General features: G+C 43.8%; 1 protein-coding gene across 1 annotated transcript in view; it reads right to left on the reverse strand.

Moving 5' to 3' along the window:
• Positions 1-6,231, reverse strand: part of LOC103185592 — a 30,147-nt gene extending 23,916 nt beyond the window's left edge. Inside the window, exon 1 of the mRNA XM_007904186.2 lies at positions 6,177-6,231. The gene's annotated coding sequence lies outside the window, so the exon portion shown is untranslated. The remainder of the gene's footprint in view (positions 1-6,176) is intronic.
• Between the last annotated feature and the right edge of the window lie 5,638 nt (positions 6,232-11,869).

Genomic DNA, 11,869 nt, shown 5'->3' on the forward strand with positions numbered 1-11,869 from the left:
TATTATTAGTAGTAGTTTATTTTACTTTATTTAGTAGTAGTAGTAGTAGCACGATTGGTTCAGATGAAGAAGACTCTTCAGCTCATCTGACCTCATCCCTCCAGAACATCCACCATAACGTTCCTCCCATCACTGCATCAAGCTATTTTTTTTAAGTGTCCTGACCTCAACCACCCTTCCTGGGAACCCTGTTCCAGTCGTTAATTATTATCTGGGTAAAGAAAAACTTCCTCATGTCTGTCCTGAAATTACCCTTTAAAGCTCTAAACCTGTGTCCTCTTCTTCTACTCTCGGAGTCCTGTAGCTCAGTGGTTAGAGCACTCGCTTTGCAAGCGAGAGACCTGAGTAGAATTCCAGGCAGAGCGAAACCTTGGGCAAGTTTCCTTACTCCACACAGAGCCTAATAATAATCCCTAAAAAAACAAAACAATTTTAAAAAAAAATTGGTCATTTTCAATCTATGACTGTTTGTGGGACATTGCTGTGCGCAATTGGCTGCCGCGTTCGCCCACAAATATACAGTCAATTCACTTTACAGTGTGTTCTGTGAAGCACTTTGGGACATCCTCCCGACGTGAAAAGCGCTATATCAAATGCAAGGATTATTATTATTATTATTATCTTAGACAATCTGATTCCAAGTCCCACACAAGGACTTTGAACTCGAGACCAAGACTGAGTATTTGAGGAGATGCAGTCCTTCAGATGAAATATTATTATTAAATATTGTGGATTCCTGCAGTATATTGGTTAGAGCATTTGCCTCACAAGCGAGAGGATCCAGGTCGATACCTGGGTGGGGCAAAAGCTTAGGCAACTTTCTTTATTCCACAAGCCTCTGCTTACCTAGCAGTAAGAAGGAACTCGATTGTTAGACGATTGGTGGATCACTTTCCAGGGGTAATGATCCCCACAAAATATGTTGAAAATAAATAAAAATAACAATAATTTGGTCACTCAAACCACGACTGCTTGTGCGACAATGCTGTACGCAATTACTGCTGTGTTTCATCCACAAAATATAATCAATCCACTTTACAATATATTCACTGAAGCACTTTGAAACATCTCAACGACATGATAAGGCGCTATATCAAAGGTTATTTATTTATTATTGTATCAAAGTCTTCTCTGTGCCTGTTCAGATGGATAATAAAGATCTCATGGCACTACTTGAAAAATAGAATGGAGTTTCTCCCAGTGTGCTAATTACCTAATTTCCTAGATAAAATTGCTTACTCATTTTATGGCTGTCTGGAGGACAGTATTGTGAATAAGTTAGCCATTACATTCAACTACGAAGTACACAATCACTATACTTTACAGTATATCCTATGAGATATTCTCCTGAAATGATACAGTGCTATATTACCAAGGATTATTATTAATAGTAGTAGTAGTTTATCCAAGTTCTTTATCAATTTATTGCCAGTTTATTGCCAATTTATTGCCAGTTCTCTGTCTTTCTTTATATCCCTTCGTCTCTCATGGTTTAAAAGTGTCAAACCCCAATAGTGTTGTAAATTTTCTGCAGATGATCTTCCAAAAACAGCAACAACTTGCATTTATATAGCGCCTTTCATGCAGGGTAACGTCCCAGAGCTCTTGAAGGTGGAGTGCGGAGCTGTGCTGGAGAGAAGACGCTGATGGGAACCAAGGACTATGGCTTCGGCCTTGTCAACGTTTAGCTGCAGGAAGTTGGTGCTCATCCAAGCTCTGATGTCTGCCGAACAAGCCAACAGAATATCAGAGGGCCTGAAGTCACAGCTGGAGGAGGAGGCAAAGTAGATTTGGGTGTTGATCTCATGTCTCATGACTCATGTGGATGACATTGCCGAGAGGGAGCATGTACTTGACAAACAGGATTGGGCCAAGAAGGGAGCCCTGGGATACACCATGGTGACTTGGCGGGGGCGGGAGGAGAAACCATTTGAGGAGCTAAAGTGGAGGCAGTTTGTTTGGTAGGATTCAAATCAAGCTAGTGCGGTCCCACTGATGAGGGAGGAGAGCCAGTGGATGAGGATGACATGGTCGACTGTATCGAAAGCGACGGAGAGGTCCAGGAGGAAGAGGAGGCAGAGTGAGCCCTAGTCACAGAGAGAGAGGAGATTGTTTGTTACTTTGACAAGCTTTGTTACTCTGTACTTTGTTACTCTGTGCTGTGGGCAGTGTGGAAAACAGACTGTTGGGGCTCGAGGAAGGAGTGGAGGGAGAGGTGAGAGCAAAGCTGACTTACAATAACGCGTTCCAGAGGTTTGGCTAGGAAGGGCAGGTTGGAAATGGGACTTTGCAGCAAATATTTGCGTCATACTTTACCATGAAGATCAACTACCAACTTGCAGATACATTCATTGTGTAAGAGTGTTACCAATTTGGTTCACTGTCCAGTAACAACCACAATCACACGATTGGTTCAGATGAAGAAGACTCTTCAGCTCATCTGACCTCATCCCTCCAGAACATCCACCATACCGTTCCTCCCATCACTGCATCAAGCTTTTTTTTTAAGTGTCCTGACCTCAACCACCCTTCCTGGGAACCCTGTTCCAGTCGTTAATTACTATCTGGGTAAAGAAAAACTTCCTCATGTCTGTCCTGAAATTGCCCTTTAAAGCTCTAAACCTGTGTCCTCTTCTTCTACTCTCGGAGTCCTGTAGCTCAGTGGTTAGAGCATTCGCTTTGCAAGCGAGAGACCTGAGTTGAATTCCAGGCAGAGCGAAACCTTGGGCAAGTTTCCTTACTCCACACAGAGCCTAATAATAATCCCTCCAAAACCAAAAAACAATAATAAATTGGTCATCTTCAATCCACGACTTTATGTGGGACATTGATGTGCGCAATTGGCTGCCGCGTTCGCCCACAAATATACAGTCGATTCACTTTACAGTGTGTTCTGTGAAGCGCTTTGGGACGTCCTCCCGACGTGAAAAGCGCTATATCAAATGCAAGGATTATTATTATTATCTTGGTGATCAAAACAGCAATTGTTACCAAGGGAAAAACACAATCCAGCACAGGTGAAATATACCACAAACTCAGCTCTATTATATCTTGCAAGATATCAATCTATCTTTCATGCAAATCTGCCTGCGGTTTCTCTGGAAATGTAGGTGAAGTCCTGATCACTGAGTGTTCTTGAGAGGTAATGAAATAAGATAATAATATGTTATAATGCTTGCATTTCATATGATGCCTTGTCACATATTAGAGATGTCTCAAAATGCTTCACAGAATATCCTGTAAAGTGAATTGACTGTATATTTTGTTGATGAAAATCGGTAGCCAATTGCACAGCAGCGTTCCACAAACAGTCGTGGATTGAATGACCAAATTATTATTATTTTTTATTTTATTTATTTTAATTATTAGGATTATTATCTCCAGAGAAGCGATCTGCCAATCGACTAATAACTGGGTTCCTACTTACTGCTCGGTAAATAGAAAGGTGTGGAGCAAGGAAACATTTCGCTGTGCCAAGGAATCAAACTCAGATCCTCTTGCTTGTGAGGCGAGTGCTAGTTGGGTATTTGAGGCATAAAGGGTGAAAATGAAAGGGCGGGACACTGGGAATAAGAGATATGCAAAGATCTAGTGAACTGGTGCAACAGGCTCAATGAGCCGAATTATCTCCTGTTTTGACAAAATAAAGATGAAACAATGTGAACCTAGTTAGACCTGTTCAACTTCCCTTTTGGCAAATAAATCAGGGCACTAATTTGCATTCTCCAGACACGAGGGCAGCTATTGTAATTCAGCAGGTTATGAGAATTCCAAATCCAAACCTTTTATTAAAACATTTTTAAAATGGTGTTGGTTATACTCCTGTAGTATAATGGTTAGCACGTTCACCTCGCAAGCGAAAGGACCCGGGTTTGATTCCTGGGCAGGGCAAAATATTGGCAATTTTCCTTACTCCACATTCCTCTGTTCCCCTAGCAGTAAATAGGAACCTGGTTCTTAGTTGATTGGCGGTCGCTTTTCTGGGGGAAATAATCCTTTCAAAAATTTTTTAATAATAATTTGGTCAGTCAATTCACGACTGTTTATGGGACACTGCTGTGCGCAATCGGGTGCCGCGTTTCGCCCACAAATTATAGTAAATTTACTTTACAGTATATTCTGTGAAATGATTTGAACCACCTTGAATAAATGGCAGGGACGGACACCAAGCAAGGGAGAAAGGTGGGGGGCGGGGGGTGTAGGGGGAGGTGGGGGGGTGGAGCGGGGAGACGGAGGTGACCAAAGGCATGGTTAAAGAGGTAGGTTTTAAAGCAGGATTCAAGACCTTATCATGTCGTTGAGACGTCTCAAATTCCATAGGATTCCTCCATTGTGAAGTGCTCTGAGACGTTACCTTGTGTGAATGAACAGCGCTGTGTAAATGCCAGTTGTTGTTCTGGCAGAAAGCAAAGCTCTCTATGAAGCAATGTTTCTGCTCTGTACAGTAAAGAAACATTTTGATGAACTCCAGACAAAATATTTTAATAACTAAACCATCCAGCATGAAACAGGCAGAAACTGTTTGAAGTTTAATTGGTTCCAGGTTGGACTTTACCACACGACAGCCATTAAAATACCAATTAATCTCCCCGTTCCTTGTTTATCATGGGTTCTGCGTCATGCTCCGCCATTGTTAAGCGCTCCTGAACGCTACCCCACATGAAGGCCACTATATAAATGCTTGTAGTTGTTGTTGTTATCACCTCTTATACTATAATTGAAATACTTAGGCAATTCTCTTCAAAAGATAAAAATAAAACTCATTACTTCTGCTACAGTACGTTTCACCTCGGGGGTGACATCTCAAAGTACTTCACAGAATTTACTGCAACGTGCAGTGACTGCGTATTTGTAGGTGTACTTGGCAGTCAATTTGCACACAGCAATGTCCCACAAACAGCCATGAAATGAACGACTGATTTCACCAGGAGGATTATTGGCCAAGACACCGGGAGAAACTCCCTTCAAATGCCACAGATCTTTAAAGGCTATCTGAACAGGCAGACGGGACTGGAGTGTCAGCCAAGACTATGTGAGCTCGATGTCTTGACGCAGGGGTTGAACCCACAACCTTCTGACTCAGAGGCGAGAGTGCTTTCACTGTGTTGGCTGACCCACAAGTTGTGCTCTTACCTTCAACAGCCTCTTGTGGCTGAGCATTATAATTTTGTAATCGGTGTGAAAATTAAATGGAATTTTTACAGCATTGAAGCAGGCCATTCGACCCAATTTGCACATAGCAATGTCCCACAAACAGACCTGAAGTGAAGGACCATGTTTTTTATCTGGAGGATTGTTGACCAAGACACTAGGAGTCATTTCCTTCACTTTATGAGAAGTCCCAACTTGGAGATTAAAACCCACAATCTCCTGATTCAAGATGTGAGCGTGCGACTAATCGAGCCAGACTCGCACCCTACACTGGATTGTGCTGGACCTGTATTTCGTGAGTTGGTATCACAAATTTCCAGATTTTAATGAACAAATTTATGTTCCTATTTACTGCTAGATAAACAGGTGTGTGGAGTAAGGAAACTTGCCTAAGATTTTGTCCCATCTGGGAATCGAACCTGGGTTTTCTCACTTGTGAGTTGAGCACTCTGACTCAATATGCAACAGGACTGCACAATTTTTTTGAATGAATAACCTTGTGCTCTCAAGACACAGACAAAGATCCAGAATGTTTCATGATACGGCCATTAACGGGTTAATGGGATTGTTCCAAAACACTGCTGAAATGTGACCATTGGTACTGACGTAATTAGAATTCTATAAAAACATATACCAACTAAGGTCAAGGTCTGATAAATATTGACTGGACCAATGAGAGGGAACAGTACCATGATAAACCAGCTGCATGACGCAGTTGAATGGTGCTGTCCTACTCTGTGAAAGTTTTTTAAAAAAATAGTATATAAAGGTTGGAAAATTTAGTTGAGGTGAGTTGGATTATTTGCTCCGACCGTCTCTCAGGGCAGTCAATTATTTGTTTTGTTCTGTACTACAGTAAAACTCACACAGTTTGATCGCCATCAATCGTATAATCGTCTAAATCATTCATCAGCCCAAGTCCTGTTGAATTTCCTATTAAATCTACTTAAATGTATCTGCTCTGGTCGTGTTAACAATCCCACAACTTGTAACCCCGCTAGCACACGTGCCGCTATCAAACTTACCGGCTGCTGGGATAAAGCTGTGTTTCCTGCGACTACATCAAACGGAACACCGCACATTCTCACCCTGACACTCTCTGTGCACTCTCTCCCAGGGGCATAACATCAACATCATCTCGTACGGCAGTGGGGAGGAGAGGCTGAGAGAGGAAAGAGCATCACCTGATCACATGGTGACCGAGGGGGTGAGGAATGTACGATCACACGGAGAGTGAAGGGGACCTTTCACTGCGTGCCCACTGACCAGCCTTGAAGCAGTGTACACAGTACTCCGTGTGAGACAATCACAGGGACCTAAATCCCGACCTGTCATGTGCACTTACCGATGGCTGCAATGCTGAAACACCCCATGTGGAGGACAGAACAGTAAACAAGCACAAGCGATGAGGTTTTGACCAGCCACCATGGCATCAGGCAATGCAGATACCTCAACTGAACACAAATTAGGTTTCCATTCGATGAAAACGGTTCTGTTTTGAAACCTGTTTGGTTGTGCCATTCATTGTACACGACATGTTTTCGGCCTATGAGGGAAAGTATTGGGCAGTACTGTATTTGGATAGAATATGCTATCATAACTTTAATATGCAGGGGTTAAACATGGTACAGAAACCTTGCCTTAATGTCACCAGCCAGTTCAGTATTTTATGGGTGCCCATCTGAGAAAGGAAGTTTGATGACGACAATAACATTAACTTGCATTATATAGCGCTCTTCACATTGAATCATGTCTCCCCGTGCTTCACATCAATTTCTACGGCTTTGAACGTGGCTACTGTCGACTCCCTCTTCCTTACTCAGTGCCTAGCTCTGTGACTGTGAAGCGTAAAGCACTCCAAACATTACTGTGTACTTCGTTTATATAGTGAAGATCACTATGTAAACAAAGTTGTTGTGGTTGTTGTAGTCCCCTTAGCGTAGTGGTTAGCATGCTCGCCTCGCAAGCGAGAGAGCCCAGGTTCGATTCCCGGGCAGGGAAGTTTCCTTACTCCACACGCCTCTGTTTACCTAATGGTAAGTAGAAACCTGGTTGGTAGTCGATTGGCAGATCGCTTTTTGGGGGTAATAATCCCTCAAAAATAAAATTGCGACCCTCAATGTTTGTGCGACACTGCTGTCCGCAATTGGCTGCCATGTTTCGCCCATAAAAATACACAGTCACTCCACTTAACAGTATATCCTGTGAAGCGCTTTGAGACGTTTCAACGATGTGATAAGGTGATATATCAAATGCAAAGATTATTATTATTATTGTTTACAGTGACAGGGTGGACATCGATAAGGGTGATTGGGGAGGTGATGATAGGTGTGGGTTATTATCCCCTGGGAAAGCAATCTGCCAATTGATTGACAACCAGATTCCTATGTACTATTAGGTAAACAGAGGTGTGTAGAGTAAGGAAAAAAATTTAAAAGGTTTCGCTCTGCCCGGAAGTCAAACCCAGGTCCTCTCGCTTGTGAGGCAAGTGCTCTAACCACTATCCTACAGGACTCCACAGTAGGAGGAGATCAGAGAGATAGGGCAGTGCTAGGGATGTGGAGGGATTTATATGTGAAAGTTAGGTGTCTGGAGCTGACAACCTTTTCATTGCAGACAAACCCATTGGAAAAAGTGGCACCAAATACCATTTAAAGAGCGATCTTTAAACCACTGCCCAGACTTGCGGCAACTTGTAAGTTTTCTCAGGGTGTTTGCAACAAAGGGAGGAGGCAAAGAAAGTGCTGATGAAATTGTTTCCGAGCGAGATGTGTGGGAAGCTGAGTTGCCGTGAGTCAGTGAAAACACCACAACACAATACTGTATTCCCAAACCGTACAGCAAGTGTAAACAGGCAAACGCTGCCTGCTTTGTTTTTTTCCCACTGAGATGGTATAATTCACAAAGGAAATCACAGGATGTCAAACAAAAATGCCTGTGCTGTTCCACTCATAAATATCCATTGTTACTGGGTGTGTTTGATTCTTTAACGAGAAATTGATATTCTTCCAAGAGAACTGGTTTGTGTTATGGTCGACTAGATTGGAACAATGTGACCTTCTGGATGTGTTATTCCAGGTTTACTTTCTCCTCTCCTTTCAAGGCTCGCTTAGCTAGTCATTCCTCATAGCTTATCCATAGGAACAGGAGTAGGCCATTCAGCCCCTCGAGCCTGTTCCGACATTTTACAAGATCATAGCTGATCTGAACCTCAACTTCTACCCTTCTAACCACTGGAGATCAGAAACTCTCTTATATAATTCTTGCATTTGAGATAGTGCCTTATCACGTCGTGTGGAGACGTCTCAAAGCACTTAATGATAATAATAATAATAATCCTTGCATTTGATATAGCGCTTTTCACGTCGGGAGGACGTCCAAAGCGCTTCACAGAATATACTGTAAAGTGAATTGACTGTGTATTTGTTGGTTGAAACTCGGCAGCCAATTTGTGTACAGCAGCGTCCCACAAACAGCCGTGGAGTGAGTGATCAATTTTATTTGGGAGATTGTTGACCAGGAAATTGGGAGAGAGAAACTCGCTTCTTTTTTTTCGAATAGTGCCGTGGGATCTTTAACATCCACCTGACCAGGCAGAGCAGACCTTGGTTTAACGTCTCATGTGAAAGACGGCACTCCTCCGACAATATACACCCAAAGCACTGTATTGGAGTGTCATCTTGGAGTCCTGTAGCTCAGTGGCTTTGCAAGCGAGAGACCTGAGTTCAATTCCAGGCAGAGGGCGAAACCTTGGGCAAGTTTCCTTACTCCACACAGAGCCTAATAATAATCCCTCCAAAACCAAAAACAATAATAAATTGGTCATTTTCAATCTACGACTGTTTGTGGGACATTGCTGTGTGCAATTGGCTGCCGCGTTCGCCCACAAATATACAGTCAATTCACTTTACAGTGTGTTCTATGAAGCGCTTTGGGACGTCCTCCCGAAGTGAAAAGCGCTATATCAAATGCAAGGATTATTATTGTTATTATTATTATCTTAGACAATCTGATTCCAAGTCCCAAGTTGGGACTTGAGCCAACAATCTTCTGACTCAGAGGCGAGAGCACTAACACTAGGCCGGGCTGACACACATTCCCTCCATCTCCTATCAGCATTCCCTCTGCCGCCAAATTGAGGAGGTCACAGCCAGGAGAGAGGAGAAGGGAGATGTTGACGGGAGCCGAGTGGGATGATTTCCATCTTGTCCACATTTAGCACCTGAAGCTACTAATGGCAGTAGTTGAAGGAGCTTCCGTGGCATGAATGTAAACAGTGAGTGCTTGTCACAGTGCCACAGGGAGTTACTCTGGCTTGTTGAAGCTGGATTTGTATACAGTTTGTGGGTAAGAGGGCTGAAGGCACTTTGTTGGCTGAGGAATCAGCTTTTCAGTTGTAGCTTGATATTCGAGACACCGAGAGCGATGCACAGACTGGCAAGTCTCCCAGCTTCACTCAGCTACACTGTGCAGAACAACAACCTGCATTCACATAGCAGCCTTCACGCGGGGAAGAGTCTCGGAGCACTTAACAGTGACGGAGCCTGACACCGAGACGGGGGGAGGGAGGAGGTGACCATAAGCACATCGAAGAGGAAGGTCTTCAGTCGTGATCCAACAGGGGAAGGAGGGGCTAAGACGGAGGGATTGTGGGAGAGAGTTCCAAAGCTTCGGGGCACAGTGGGTGAAAACACGGCCACCGATGGTGGAGCGGAGGGGACGAGAGACAAGCAGGTGTTCAGAGTCAGCCGAGCGGAGGCAAAGGGTAGTAGAGTGGGGAGAAAGCAGGTCAGAGAGGTAGGAAGATACCAGAACGAGAAAGTGATATATTGAGGGAAAATGGACCCTAGTTGCTAGGAGGCTGTTAGGAATAATCCAATGTGAGTCAAACCACCTCTCCCTTCCATATGTTCTTTGGTTAGACCACAATTTCTGTGAGTAATTGGGGGCGAGTCAGTGTCTATTGAACTACACTCAGACATTCGATCCTGAGATCCATGAGAACATCAGCATGAGCAGATGTGTGAGGAGCATTGGATGTTTCGCTGTAGAGAAAAATAATTAATGGCTTACAGGTGATGTGGTCATGCTGTGTCTCTTACAAGTACTAACAGGAGGTGACCAGGTAGGAGATTAAGGTTGAATCACACTATAGTGGAACTGTTCGAACGCCAAATAGGGATTGTCTTTCAGCTTATTCTCATACTCACAATGAAATAGGTTTTTTTTTGTCAGCCGGGTGTCTGACATACGTGGAAACTCATCACCATGCTTAAGAGTATCCAAAGCAAACTGAGAATTCCATGCATGTTATTATATTATTATAACTATTATTAATAAGCATTGTCGGAGGTGCCATCCTTCGGGCAAGACGTTAAACTGAGGTCCGATCTACCTGTTCAGGTGGATGCTAAAGATCCTGTGGCACTATTCGAAAGAAAACAGTTTCTCCCGGTGTCCAGGCCAACAATCACCTAAATAAAGTTGGTCATTCATTACATGGCTGTTTGTGGGACATTGCTGTGTACAATCTGACAGCCATGTTTCGTCCACAAAATATACAGTGAATCCACTTTACAGTATATTTTGTGAAGCTCTTTGAAACATTTCAATGATGCAATAAGGCACCATATCAAATGCAGGGATAATTATTATTATTAAGCTAGGGAGTGTGCCACACCCTAATTCCCGTACATATGAATGCATTTCATGCTATGATGTGCTGCTCACTGGAACGTTTACAGTGAGTTTTTTGGTACTTGCCATCCGCCTAGTGAGGTCTCAAAACTGCACTTGCCAATTATCAAATGATAATTATCCTTGCATTTGATATAGTGCCTTATCACATCTTCGAGACGTCCCAAAGTGCTTCACAGGATACAGTGTAAAGTGTTGTGATTGTGTTTTGTGGGCAAAATGTGGCAGTCAATTGGAACAATTGACAAACAAGTACTACACTATCAAGATCCTCACCCTCACCTACAAGGCCATTCACGGCCTTGCTCCCTCCTACCTCTCCGACCTACTATCCCCCTACCTACCTGCCCGTACCCTCCGTTCCTCCGGCTCCGGTCTGCTCCACATCCCTCGCCCCAACCGCCCTACCATCGGTGGCCGGGCCTTCAGCCTCTCAGCCCCGAGGCTCTGGAACTCCATCCCCCAGTGCCTTCGCCGCCTCCTCCCTTTCCTCCTTCAAGGCCGGTCTCAAGACCTTTCTCTTTGACTGTGCCTTCAGCTCCCCTCTCGACTCTCTACCCACTCCTCGCTCCCTCCCTTCCCTCCCCTCACCCTAACCATTTTCCACTGCTCGGGTCCTGACCCAACTGTACAGCGTTTTGGGACGTCCTCCTGACGTGAAAGGCGCTCAATAAATGGAATCTTGTTGTTGTTGTTGTTGTACCCTCGGGGATGTGGGGGGATGCAGGTAAGGTAAATGGGGTCTCCTTGGAGCTGGGCTTTCGTTTGGCAACAGAATGTTGTCTTGGGCACGTTTCCTTACTCCACACGCCTCAAAATAATCAATCAAGGAAATAAATATACATAATAAATTAGTTACTTCAATGCACGACTGTTTGTGGGACACTGCTGTGCGCAATTGGCTGCCGCGTTTCGCCCAAAAATATACAACAACAACAAAATTACATTTGTAGTCTCTTTCACATCGGGAGGATGCCCCAAGATGCTGAACAGTCAGTGATCAGGACTCAAGTGTGGGGGG

Source organism: Callorhinchus milii, unplaced genomic scaffold (genome assembly GCF_018977255.1).
Source record: "Callorhinchus milii isolate IMCB2004 unplaced genomic scaffold, IMCB_Cmil_1.0 Scaffold3, whole genome shotgun sequence".
NCBI lineage: Eukaryota > Metazoa > Chordata > Chondrichthyes > Chimaeriformes > Callorhinchidae > Callorhinchus > Callorhinchus milii.